The sequence below is a fragment of the Castor canadensis genome, chromosome 8, assembly GCF_047511655.1.
Source record: "Castor canadensis chromosome 8, mCasCan1.hap1v2, whole genome shotgun sequence".
In the NCBI taxonomy this organism is placed as follows: Eukaryota; Metazoa; Chordata; class Mammalia; order Rodentia; family Castoridae; genus Castor; species Castor canadensis.
The window spans coordinates 94,021,156-94,035,980 of NC_133393.1; the positions used below are offsets into that span (position 1 = coordinate 94,021,156).

The 14,825-nt window shown below is 35.2% G+C and overlaps 1 pseudogene; it reads left to right on the top strand.

Moving 5' to 3' along the window:
- The first annotated feature begins 1,663 nt into the window (after positions 1-1,663).
- LOC109680613 (olfactory receptor 9S13-like) lies at positions 1,664-2,608 on the top strand (annotated as a pseudogene).
- Positions 2,609-14,825: the final 12,217 nt, after the last annotated feature.

Genomic DNA, 14,825 nt, shown 5'->3' on the forward strand with positions numbered 1-14,825 from the left:
AAGCAAAGGTAAGAAATGTAACAAAAGCTATCTAAAAGAAAGAAGTGTAAAGGGGCTGGGCACAGTGGTTTATGCCTATAATCCCAGCTTCTCAGGAGGCAGAGATCAGGAGGATCACAGTTCCAAGACAGCCTAGGAAAATATTTTGCAAGATCCCATCTCAATCAGTAATCTTTATGGGGTGGCATGCACCTGTAATTCCTGTAAGCTATGTGGAAGCATATATAAGAATATTACAGACTGAGTTTACCTCCAGCAAAAACAAGTCCTTACATAAAAATAACTAAAGTAAAAAGGCATGGGTGTTTGACTCATGTGGTAGAACAAGACCCTAAGTTCAAAAACCTAGTACGATGACAGAGAGAAAGAGAGACAGAGAGAGAGAGAGACCGAGAGAGAGAGAGAGAAACCATAGCAATGACAATGAACATAACACATTTTATAATTATTTATTTATAATTTCATGAATTTACTATAATACTATTTGTATAAATGTTGTAAATTTACATACTTTTATAGTTAAAACATTTCAGTAGAGTATAAATAATTGAATTTATTTTTTATATTTTCTTTTCCATTTTATGATATATAGTTGTATAGTTAGCTAGTATGTTGCTTAATCTTATTACTCTAAGTAAGTCAATTAGATCTGTTTTATTGTCTTGGTTTCTAAATCATAAAATTAAAATAAAAATTTCTCCCCTGTGTTTTATTTTAGAATATTTCATAGTCACAATAGGGTAAGTCTAAATAAAGAAGTTGAAGGTTGTGTAAATATTGCTCCCTCTCATTTTCATTTACAGTGATCTTTAAATTGTACTGTGTGTCTTCAATCTTCCATATGCATGTGTCTTTGCATTTATAATTAGATTTCTTTCTAGGAAAAAAACAACATCTTTGCCTAAGATCTTAGAAATCTCCACAAACATTTCTATACTCAAGAAAGAGTCAAAGGAGGAAGAAAGGAAAGAAGGAAGAAGGAAAGAAAGAAGGAAGAGAGGAAGGAAGAGAGCAAGGAAGGAAGGACTTCCTTACATGAAGGCTTTCTTCTCATGCAGAAAGACACACATAATGCTATATGTTATTGTAAGGCTTCCTTCTCACGTAAGAAAGATAGACATAATGCTATAAGTTATTTTTCTATAGTAAATGAAAACTAAGTAATGATTAAAAATTAAATGAGACCCATTTGAACTCTATTTTCATTGTACAATTCTAGAATATACTATACCTTCATACATTATATGATGTGGGGTATGTTATAATGTCTTTGTAAAATATATTCCACTTAGGAAGGAAACTTTAAATAGCACTCAACTGATGATAAAATTAAATAAAAAATTCTCCTGACTCCAGACATTTTGCTGGAATCTCCATTTCCCAAAAGCACACTTAAGACACTCTGTATTCCTTGCAGGTGAATATCACTGAAAAGGTTTACCAATCAGATTGAATTTATCACTAGGAGAAATTTTAAATATAGTAACACACACAGTATGTTTACTAGTGTCTTATAAAATATTGGGTCAAGATAAATAATTTATTATAGATATAATAAATTTTATTCTACGCTAATTTGACAGGCATTTCATCATAAACAAGTATTCTGATGACTCATTTCTTTCAATTTTATTGTCCCTCCAGGTCTACCTATATACCTGCTATGAGGAGAGAGCTGAATAAGAATTACTGAGGTGACTGATTTCTTTCTGCTGGGGCTTAGAACCTCTCCAAAGCTACAGATCCTCTTGTTCTTAGTGTTCTTGATCATCTACACAGTCATTGTCGTGGGGAACATCAGCATGATAACTGTCACTAAGATGGACTTCAGACTGGAAACACCTATGTATTTTTCCTTAGAAATTTGTCCTATTTAGATCTCTGCTATTCCACAGTCATTGCTCCAAAAATGTTAGCTAATTTCTTGAGCACTGAAAAGAAAATTTTATACAATGACTGTTTGGTCCAACTTTTCTTCTTTGCCTTGTGTGTTACTGTTGAAGCCTTTCTTCTGTCTGTGATGGCATTTGATCGGTTCTCAGCCATTTGCTCCCCTCTCCTTTACCCTGTGCAGATGTCACACAAAGTCTGTGTTCAGTTGGTAACTGGGTCCTATATCTGTGGATGCATTAATTCTGCAGTACATACAGGTTTTACTATCAATTTGTGTTTCTATGGAGAAAACAGACTGGACCATTTTTTCTGTGATGTCTCAGCCTTGAACAAGATCTCCTGTGCTGACACATTTGCCAATGAGATTGTGCTGTTTATTCTCTCTGCTCTCATCATTATTACTACCTCCACTGTCATTCTAGTTTCTTATGGGTATATCCTCTCTACTGTTCTAAAGATTCCCTCCACCCATGGCAGGAGAAAGACTTTCTCTACCTGTGGCTCCCATATAGCAGCTGTGAGTTTATTCTATGGAACTATGTTCTTCATGTATGCCCAGCCTGGGGCCATGTCTGCACCAGAGCAAAGCAAGATTGTAGCTGTGTTCTACACTCTTATAATACCAATGCTGAACCCTCTAATATACAGTCTGAGAAACAGAGATGTGAAAGATGCTGTGAAAAGATTATTATCTGAGAAGTCATCCTTTTGGTGATGTTTATGAAACTATTATGTACTGGCCAGTTTGATTTCTAAGGAAACTTGCTATAAAATTATTGGATGTGAAAGACGATTTTATATGTGGCAACATACCATTGTCTAAGCTTTATAAATAATGTTTCTAATAATATATATACATGCATCATTATTTTCTTTGCCTAGAGAATATATGTTTGTTATCATTTAATGTTAAATTAATTACATTATCATTTTCATTTTACTTTAAGAAGTAAATATTTGTTATTCCTATATGATCATTAAAATAATATCATATCTGTGTGTATTACTCATTAACTTATTTACAAAGTGAGACAAATTGCCTTGGTGGCACAATGGAGTGGTGATGATTGTATAGAATGCTTTTGACTCAAAGGCTTACTGTTTCCCAGGGATCTAGGTTTACATTCTTGTAATTTGGACCATCAAACTAAATTTCCTTATCTGTAAAAAAGGAACCCATGGTATATCAGTCAAGGAGCAATTCTTCACATAAAAATTGTGATTGTAACATTCTGCTGTTTTATTTCCTCATTCTGCTCTGAATATAAAATATTCAATTATAAAATAAAAATTGATATATAAGGATCACATAATATATCCATAGATTGCTTTTATCACAATTTTTAAATGAAGAAATTGAAGAACCAGCAGCTGAGACAACTTTGTAGAGCCAAATGCATATATAGCTACAAAATTTTAATTATCCAAATTCTTCTAAAAGGATCAGACTAAAAATGTAATTACACAGCCTAGAAGCAATCATTCTTGAATGCAGTTGTAAGCATGGCATAAGCTCTGGAACATAACAAATTTGACTCTTCTGTCATTACTGGTATAATCTCTATTTTCTTTTAACAATTTAATTAACTTTTGTATAAATCAGTATAATACTTACATATGTAAATTTTTTGATTTTCAAAAATTATTACATATACTTTCTCAAAATCAGATAATTATGTTACCAGTTATATATACTTATTTAAATTTACTTTTATATGTTTATTTTTCCTACATAGTCTAGATTGAGACTCTGACTCAATTTCTTTTCCATCATTTGCTGATTTTTCTAAAATACAGGGAAGAGATGAGAGTTTTTGTCCTACTTTCTTAACATTTATTTTGCTTCTTTAGAGATGAGCACAAAACAGGAATCAAGGAAGCTAAAGTGGTCAGATGTATTTCTGAGACTGGGTCACTTGCTTTAAAATTTTTCTCAGGGTCTCTGCCACTCTTCTGATACACTGGTGTCAGACCAGAAAAGAGAGAGCTTTCATTTCTCTTCTGGTAAATGTGGATTGCAAACAATCTCAGTCTCACAGGGTTTTTAAATATTTTCTTATCTGGTATTAATGACTGAATTTAGACAGAAGAGGATATCCTGGACTCCACAGACTTCATGACTTTACTAAATGCAGTAGTTTGATTTGACACTTGATTCCAGATAATTAAAATTAAGTTCTGCCATGCTTTCAGTTTTTATTGTAACTTTAGGCAAATAAGTCTCACAGATAATTCATAGACCTCCACGCAGAAGCAGGATGAAGAAATCACTGGTCTTCACAGTAAATATCAATCAATGTCCAAGTTACAATATAAAAACTTAATACATAATAATTATCATTGTAGGTTTATAAACTTTATTGTGTGATCATGTATTACATTTTCATACATACTAGATCCTACATATTCTATCTAGTTCTGCTCTTTTGATTTGTTTATGTACTTAATAGATACATCATATATATTTATGGATTAGAGTATAATATGTATTTTTAATTTTATTTTTAGGTTTTACAAATTGACACATAATCATTGTACTTGTTATTGAGTATAGTGTGACAATTTGATACATTTTAGTAATGTGTAATGGTCAAATCAGGGCAATTAGATTTTTCTCTTTTTAAACATTTACCATTTCTTTGGGTTGGGAAGCTTTAAAAGCCGCTCTTCTGAATCATTATAAAAAAACTTGTTGTCTTATTCTACACTGAGTCTTAATGCTTATAGATGTTTTAGACTCATTTAAAAATTTTTTCAGTCCTTTAAAAATATTAAGTTCAAAAACAGACTATAAAATATGATGTGAGAGAAAATAAATAGAATTTTTAGAAATTAAAAGGATTTGTAAAGTTACGTAACTGGACTTTTTGGGTGAAAAGTTCTGGCTCCAGGAGTTCCAAATACACTAGGTTTGACCACCCATCCCAATATGCCAATCCAGGAAGTGAGCAATAGTGAACTTCAGAAGAAAGAGATTTAACAAAACAGCCACACCAAGAAGGCAGAAAAAGGGATTCTGTAATCAAAGTCATTTTCACAGGGTTTATAGGAACCTGGATGTTTTATAGAAAATGGATTCAAAGGAAAGGTTTGAATTACTGGAAATGAATGATAATCTTGTCAGGTCAGTGATCTGATAGATCATTAACTCTGTTCTGGCTCTGCAGGGATTCTGGAGAAGTTGTTATCACTAACATCACTTGAAGGGAGGAATCTGGTTCCCATGAGATGATTACTCTTCCTCTGGGATACAGACTCATCATTATAGTTAATTTTCCTTATTTAAGAGGTAGTCTGTTCTTTGAAGCTCTGCCGTTCCTTATGGGTAATTTTGACTGTTTTTAACATTTTTTTTTGGTGTTACTGGGATTTGAGCTAGGTGCTCTTATTGCTTCAGCCACTCTGCCAGCCCAGTTTTGATTCTTTTAACAAGATCCTTTCTATTATTCCTGTTTTTCTGGATTCCAGAGTGGCTACAGAAGAGGGACTCAAGGGGAAACAAATGAAGAAGCAAAAATAGAGTCAGAGAGAACAAAATGGATTTTTCTTTTCTGACTGGTGCCATCCTTCAGTTGGATGCAACATTAGAACTAAAAGTTTAATTTAAAGTTGAAAAATTAAATACAGATGAGACATAACTAAAGAAAGAATAAGGATATTTGCAGAAACCCAGAAAAAGGAGAGGAAGAGATAGATGACATGAGATCAAAATCAGACATAATGCCAGTGTGAATGTCCAACTGAAATGACAAAATTGAAGAAAGGATAGGTTGATGAAATTATCCCAAATTCAAACATCCAATAAGGATATACACATATATACCATAACTTAATGTAAATGTATTATACCAAAGGCAAAGTTAGAAAACATAAATGAAGATAAATAAGTTTACTTTTGAAGTAAAACTTATACTGATGGCTGAGTTCTCAAAGGCAATATGTGAGTCAGAAAACAGTGATATGATAGCATTAATGCCCCAACATACAATAGCTGAATACCTAGCCTGAGCTCATACTTGTAATCCTAGATACTTAGAGGCAGAAATCTAGAGGATATGGTTCAAGGTCAGCCTAAGGAAAGAAGTTAGTGAGATCATCCTCTCAGTCAGTTAACTGGGTATTGTGGCTCATGCCTGAGGTACTAGCTACTTGGGAAGCTGTAGATAGAAGGACTGCCATCTGAGGCCAGCATGGGCAAAATTATGAGAGCCTATCTGAAAAATAACTAAACCAAAAAAGGGGTTGGCAGTGCAGCTCAAGTGACAGAGTGCCTAGCAAGCACAAGGTCCTGAGTTCATAAAATAGCTGTACACTCAGCTATTTTCCCCTTGTATCCCAAGGAGAAAGTGGCAAGTTTTGAGTATTAATACAAAGAAAGAAGAACTGATTTCAAATTTAGTACTTACATTGGGAAAACTTATGAACAAGCATCCTTTCCCAGTGGAAACATGCACCTCAAGAGTGCATGATGATTGCCCTAAGAGGAAAATGTAAAATGAACAATAGTTTGTTAAAAATGACAATGTAATATATAAGTGAAAATGTTGAATCACATGGTATATCTCAACTTTGAAGATAATGATAGATAATTTATAATGAGTCGTTCAAAATTATTTTCTGTTCATATGCTATGTCAAATTAATTTACATTCTTATAAAGAGCTAATACTTATGCTTTTAAAAGTTTTACACATAACTGGGCTCTGGTGGCTCACACATATAATCCTAGCTACTTGGGAGGCTGAGAATGGGAGAACTGTGCTTCAGAACAGTAAGGTTAAAAAGTCCATGAGACCCCATCTCAACCAGTAGCTTGACTCAGTGCTGTGTGCCTGCCATCCCAGTTAAGCAATAGGCTGACATTGGGAGAATCGTGGATCCAGGACAGCCCAGGAAAATGTTTGTGATACTCTATCTCAACAGAAAAAGATAGGTGTGGTGGCACACATCTGTGCTACCAGTCATTGTGGGAAGCATAAAGCAGGAGGATCTTGGTCCAGGCAAGCCTGGGCAAAAAGAAAGACCCTTGCTCCAAAATAGCCAGAGCAAAAAGGGATGGCGGTATAACTAAAGCATGAAACCCTTATTCCAAAACCGCATACCACCACAAAAACTTATTGCCATCATGGTCATGACATTGGGTCATCTCCTTATGGGCTTAACTTCATTTTCCTGATTTTTTTATTATAAATATTTTATTAGGATATATTCATTGTGTGGGGGGAGAGGATTCACAGTTACAATTCTGATCAGGTTTATATTGCACATTATTTACATTACCCCATCATCTCTCCCCATCAAGCCCTCCCCACCTCACTTAAAGCAATTGGTTCTGTTTCATATATGTATGTGAAGTCCATCAACCACATACCATCACCTTTATCTCCTTTCTTCGCCCTCATCCCTCCCACTAGTATCCCCCCAACACATACACTGTGCTTATTTTATCATCCTGTTTTTCATTACTAATATTTGAGTTGACATTCAAAGGAGTGTCTCAATGTGTGCTCTTTGTGGGTGTGCTTTACTTTTGTCCATTCAATCCCTTTGAGTACTCTCCCTTACCCCTTTATCTCCTACCCCCTGTTTTTCAACAGCTTTCAAATACACATCTTTGTAACTTCACAACTTATGGTAGGCAATATTACTGATGCTCTATCATTCTCTTTTCCTTTCTCTCATTCCCTAAATTCCATAGAGTAGTTCCACTGTTACAAACATGTTCTACACCTGAGTTTCTATATAATCATACTTGTTTTTGTTATATATTTATCTTTGGATCTATCTTCCATGTATGAAAGAAAATATGCATCTTTTGTTTTTCTGATCCCGGCTAACTTCACTTAATATAATGTTCTCCAATTGTATCCATTTACCTTCAAATCCCAAATCATTACTCCTTGTGACTGAGTAATATTCCATTGTGTATATGTACCACAATTTCATGATCCATTCATCAGTTGTAGGGCATCTCAGTTGTTTCCAGAGCTTGGTTACTGTGAATAGCACTGTGATGAACATCAGTGTACAGGTGTCTCTACTATGTACTGTTTTACATTCTTTTGTATAGTTGCCCAGAAGTGGGATCACTGGATCATATGGCAGTTCTATCTCCGTAGTTTTTTGAGGAATCTCCATATTGGGTGAAATACTCTGTATGTATCAACCACATCTATTTGGTCTAATGTGTAGAGTAGCTCTGAAGTTTCTTAGTTGATCTTTTGTCTTGATGACCTATCTGTTGGTGACAGTAGGCTATTTGGGTCTCCCGTTATCACTATGTTAGCATCTATTTGTGCTCTTAGGGCCATTAGAGTTTTTTTTTTTTAAATGTAGTTGGGTGACCTGTGTTTGGACAATGTATGTTAAGGATTGATATCTCCTCTTGATGAATTATTATTTTCTTTAATATAAATTGACCTTCATTGTCTCTTCTGGTTGATTTTAGTCTGAACTCTCCTTTGTCAGATATGAGTACAGCTACTCCTGCTTGTTTGTGGGGTCCATTTGCTTGCAAAACTTTTTTCCACCCTTTGACTCTAAGCCAGTATTTATTTTTTTCAGTTAGGTGAGTTTCTTGTAAGCAGCATATGGTTGGGTCTGTTTTTTAATCCAATTTGCTATTCTATGTGTCTTGATTGGGGCATTGAGGCCATTTCCATTCATTATTAATATTGAGAGGTGCCCGTTGTTTTGTTTCCCTTTTGTTTTATTTCCCTGTTGTTTGAGGAAATAAGCCCTCAAAAGGGTTTATTTTTTCGTGAGTCTACCTGTCTCACTCTAGTTTCTTCTATATGTAAAAGTCCTTTAAGTAATTTCTGTAGTGCTGTCTCCTTTAGCTTTTCCTCCTTCAATTAGGAAGAATAGTTTTGCTGGGTAGACTAGTCTAGGTTGACAGTTGCCTTCTTTCAGGGCCTGAATTTTGTCTTTCCATGATCTTCTTGAATTTAGAGTTTGAGTTGAGAAATCTGCTGTTATTCTAATGGGATTGCCTTTATATGTGACATGTATTTTCTCTTTTGCAGTTTTCAGAATCTTTGTTGTGTGTGCTGAGTGTTTTGATTATAATGTGTCTGCAGGTGTTTCTCTTTTGGTCCTGAAGGTTTGGTGTTCTATAAGCTTCCTGCACGTTGGTGACTCTCTCTTTCTTGAGCTTAGGGAGGTTCTCTGCTATTATTCTATTGAATAGATTGTCAATGGATTTAGATTGTATCTCCTCTTTTTCTTCTACATCCATGATTCATAAGTTTGGTCTTTTCATGGTGTCCCGGGTACCTTGCATGTTCCATTCATATTTTCTTAGCATTCTTTCATGATCTTTTACTGTTTGGTCTAATTCTTCTACTTTGTCTTCTGTTTCTGATACTCTATTTTCAACTTACTCCACTCTACTGGCCAAGCTTTCAACTGTGATATTTATTTGTGATATTGAATTGTTTATTTTGGATTAATTATTTTTTAGGGTTTCCATACCATTATTGATTTCCTCTTTCATATACTGGATAGCATTCTTAATTTCATTCATCTCTTTGTATTTTCTTTGAGCTCATTTAATGTTTATTCATATCCTCTTTGAGGTCAAATGCTAACTTTTGTGTTTTTTCTTTGAGGTTGTTAGTGTTTTTTACTATTGGCCTTTGGAATTCTTTATTTCATAGCTCTTCCTCTATGCAGGTGTCTGGATCTTTACTGGTGGAATTGGCTTTAGATGGAGAGTGACTGTCTTGCTATTTCACTCTGTGTTAAGATTTATGCCTCTGGAATTGTTTTTTGTTGTGTTTTTAATCTCTTGTATCCCTGTAGTTGGTTTTTTTTCCTCCTGGAGCTCCAGCAGTGTTCCTCAGAGGTAGGGGGTATGCTGGATATGTTACCCTTTGGAGGGATTTTGTTTTGGTGCCAATTACCACATTTCTCCTCTCAGTGAGGGGGCTGGAGTTCTTTGATGGAGGCACAAGGGCTCCCTGCAGTTGCCATGGAGAGTGCTGGGCTTTGTGCACTATGGGGGTTAGACCTACTAGAACCAGCAGAGTAGCAGATTGCTACTCAGTGGAAGAGCTGGGATTCCAGCTCTTGGACAGGAAAGACATGGCTTTCCTGTAGGAAGGTACCGTGTGAAGCACTGGGCTCCCATGTACCTTGGGGGAACAGGGCTTCTGGTGCTGCCTGCACAGTAGCAGTTTATAGCTTTTATTCCCTTTGTGGGGAATCTAGCATTCTCGCTTTTTGATGGGGGAGTGAGGGCTCTCTTGCTCTCAGGGACAGTGGAGAGTGTTGGGGCTCTGTGCTTTGTGGGGAGGGAAGCCTCCTGGCACCAGCAGAATAGCAAGGCCTGGAGCCTGGAGTTCACTTGGGTGTGTGGTGGCAGGCTCCTGGCCCTGTGTAACAAATTGAGGTTACCCATGGGGTAGCAAGGCCATTGGGCTTGAACCATCTAATGTCCACAAGGCAGCAGAGGCCCTGGGGTCTACTTGCATTGGGATATGGGCTGCTGCAGGTGCATGTGAACAAACGCTGTGGGCCGCAGGAGTTCCTGGGCCTGACTTCCTGCACAGGCCTCAGATTGCACAGTTCTGTGGCTCTGATGCTCACTCAGGAGAGCAAAGCCTGGAGCAGTTGGAGTTTTGGGGCTGACACAGGCTTCAGGGAGTGCCTTTTGTTATCCTGGAACAGCAAGAGCCATGGGACCTGATTACACAGGGGCACTGGTTTCCCTGGCATTTCAGGGTGTGTATTGAGAGAGAGTGGAGCTCCGAGTTCCTGTGTGTGCCTGGGAGTGGGACATAGCACAGGGTAATGAAGCCTTGAGCTACATGGCAACTTCAGGGGTGGGGGGATCAAGAATGTCAAGCTGCGAGTTATTCTTCCCATTCTTCCTGTGGTTAATTGTTTTTCTGTTTGTGGATTCAGAGAGGGCTTTGTCTCTCTCTGGTTATGGGACCCCCTCTTGTGTGCCTTTTGGGGTCTTTTGATCTTCCTTTTTGTCAGGGTGGTTGGTTGTTGCTGGGCTATAGGAATGTCAGCAATCTGCCATCTTGCCTCAACTTCTTTTTTCTGATTTTTTTCAAATGCTTTTTCTGCATCATGACACAATGAGTTTTCTCCTTTTTCTATTAGTTCAGTGGGTCATATTAGTAGATTTCCTAATATTTTCTATATTCTATATTTTTATATACCAGTAAAGGAGATTTCCTAACATTTTAAAATTTTGCTTAAACATGATAAAAAGAATCCCAGGTATCCTTTTCATAAAATGACCCTATTACTATGAAGTGAATTGGGTAATCTAGGATGTGCCAAACAATGTAGGATTTCTGTAGGGCTGTGCTCCAGAAGCAAGCCATAAACTTCCCTGCAGTTTGTGGCCATCTGCTGGCTGCAACTAAGACAAAGGTTTTGGACAGAATGAGTAATTTAGAACAATGTTAATAATACAAACTATTTCCTAGTTGGTTGGCTTCATTCTCATTATATTGTTATGGGCAAGGGAATTTGGTTGAAAATACCTGTGATTGTGTGAGCTTCCCTCTTTACCAAGATAAAGTTGTCTAGCTTGTTTTCCTTTCCTTGCTTTGTTCTTTTACCTCACCAAAAATATGTCCTGTAAATGTCACCCCTCTTTCTGAAAAGGGATAAATGTAATATGGAAAATATTTGCCAATTACATTGAATCTGAATGTACCTTGTCCTGAGATGCATTTTCACAGTCTTATAAATTTGTTAAAATTGTGCAAATGATCAGTATCAAGGCATGTTTTCCCATTCTAACCATGATGCATTTTGAACTCAAGCTGTTTCATTACTAAAAGATAGAGAATTTTTTTCTTTTTTATTCTGAAGAGAAGATTGTATAACTTTGAAATTATCTCTTTAAAATTTCGCAAGAACTGATAGGAGATGCTATCTTGGCAAGTATATTATGGGAAGAGGTTTTTTTTAAAAAATTGTGCTGGGGTACATTGTGTCATCTGCAAAAGTTCTTATAATATATCAAATAATTCATTATTGCATTAATTCCCTCTACCATTCTTCTTTATCCCTCCCACCCCCATTCCTGGACTAGTTTCAACAGATATCACTTTTCCATTTACATACATGTGTACACAGTATTTGTACTCTATTCACCCTCCTACTCCCCCACTCACTGGCACCAACTCCCACAAGACAGAACCTGTTTTGCCCTCCTATTCTCAGATTTTGTAAAAAAAAAAAAAGAAAAAAAAGAAAAGACATTTCTGTGTATTTAATATAACTATATACAGGAAGTTTTCCTTGTGACGTTTCCATGTATATATGTATTATAACCTGCATTGGTTCATCTCCTCTATTTTTCTTCTTCCTATCTTCTTCCTCTTCTATGGTGATTTCAGCAGACTTAAAAATTCTATATTCATTCTTGTATAGAGAGTACATCTACCATATTCACCTTCTTAACTCCTGTCTTTTACCCTTCCTCTCTCATTTGTGACTGGGAAGAATTTTGACTACAGATTTGAGCACTTATTGGTTAACAAAAAAGGTTAACCACTTAAATTAAATTAAATTAAAAACCTTAATTGTATAGGGAAAGTTTTGCAGAAAGTATAATAAATGAAAAGGGCCCTTTTCATTTTTCAAGTGTCCTATAGGAGAGATTCTCAGTTCTGCTTCTACATAAAATAAAAAGTAAGATTCTCTTGAAGTTCAAAGTGGAGAACCTTTGTAAGATATGAGGTGGAAGCATATGAAACTCAGAAATAAATAGGTGTATTTGTTGAGTGTACTTAGATACTGGAATAAATCTATATGAACTGTGAAGTATTTTTGCCATTTATTATACTTTCTGCAAAGCTTCCTTTAGCAGAATAAAAAGATTTTTGCATTCTTCAATGATGCTTCTTTTGGAAAAAGCTAGATTTCAAATAAGGTATTTGATTTTTTAAAATAATATCTTTTCTGGAGATATTTTTCCTTAATTGAGCAGAAATTTCTTTTTTCTGTTTATTCTTCATACATCATATTTTTTAGTATTTTCTATTTCCTAGTCATTATATATTTCATTTAGCTATATATTTAACTATGTTATATTATATATTGCTATATATTTACTCTATATTTGCTACATATTTCATTTAACTATAAATGCACATATACATATACACATACACATACACACACACACACACACACACACATATATATATATATATATATATACACATATTCTTATACATATTCCTATACATATACATATACATATACATCCTATTGGGTCAATATCCTAAAACATATTTTGCTGGTGATACAACAAAGGCTCATGGAATTTAAACAATTTAATCATGATGACTTGGTCAGAGAGAAAGCATGCATTAAAAACTAGATTTATGTGAATTAAAACACCCTATTTTTGCTAAGAGAACATTTGACTTCATGAAAATAGTAATAGAAGCTAAATCAGTTTCATTTCTTCTGGTTTTATTTTAAATTTTATGAAAGTTTCTAAATAAAAATATGGAAACTCAAGGACAACAATAAGTTTGTTGAAGGAAGGAACTTTTATTGTTCATTCAGAAATTAAATACAGCAATTGAACAAAGAATTATAACATGATATTTATTATTTCCACTTGGATTTAACTTTTCAGATATCTTACACATTATGAATATATTATCTGAATGCCTTTTTAGCATTTGATATTAAGAACTGATATTTAGAATAAAACTAAATCAGAACCTTGTGATACAGATTTTTTGGTCCTATTTATTTGGTCTTATGGTCTCATGTTTTATTAAAATATATACAGGGAAAAACACTTCATGTTCAGAAGTTAATCTTATATTTCAAACATAGTGCTTTTATGTAGTAAATTATTCATATGTCTAAGATAGCAAAAAGAAAAGATGTGCTGGAATTTGGCTGCCAAAAGGGAGCTACTAGCAGTCAGAGATGATCAGTAAGTGAAGTAGGAGATAGAGGTTGACCAGTGTATGGCTAGTGTACAAGAGAAGAGGCTGACATCACTTTAATGACTTTATTTAAGATTGGAGCTTCATTCCATCTCACAAAACTATAATCCCATGTGCACTATAAAGTCTTTTACATAGGAGAATGTTTTAAATGAGCCAAGCTGAACTTGTGGTGGGTGATTTCTAAATTAAATGAACTTTATGAACTTAAATTTAAATTTATTTGACTAACATTGTATCTTTAAGATGTTTAATTCATTATAAATATTGGTTCTCATCATATTTCATATGACCCTCACAACAATCCTATAAACTAGTTATTTTTTAAATTTTAAATTTTTATTATTGCACTGAGTGGGGGTACATTGTGGCATCCACAAAAGTTCTTACAATATGTCAAATGTATCATCCTTGAATTCACCCCCTCCACCATTCTCCTTTATTCCTCCCCTCCATTCCTGGTCTAGTCTCATTTTTCCATTTGCATGCACGTGTATACAGTATTTGCACTATATTCACCCTCCCACATGCTTTCCTCATCTCCTCCCCCCTCCCACTGGGACCAATCCCCCAAACTAAGTAATATTAGTATCTCATATTTGAATGAAGAAGACTTGTTATGCATTGACAGTGTGGGTAATTATTTCACATTATTCTAAAATAGAAAAAGTAAAAGTTTTAGTCAGTCCAGCTGTCATAAAACTCTTCCCAAATGGCATAAAATGACTGGATAGTGCCACTGCCCACAAGCCCTTTGCCCATCCACATTTTTATATCATACTGAAGCTAAAAAAATAGAACAAATTTAAACAACCTCACTTTTGCTGTACATTGCGTGCTCCAAACGAACTATTTTGTAATGTATGCTGCTAAGAAACCCTCAATTTGTATTAGCATTTTTTTTCAATAGGAAAACCAGGAAACAAGAGTTGACCAAGGCTGTCCACAGGCTTCTCAACAATCCATTTATTTTCTCAGATATGTCTCAGCT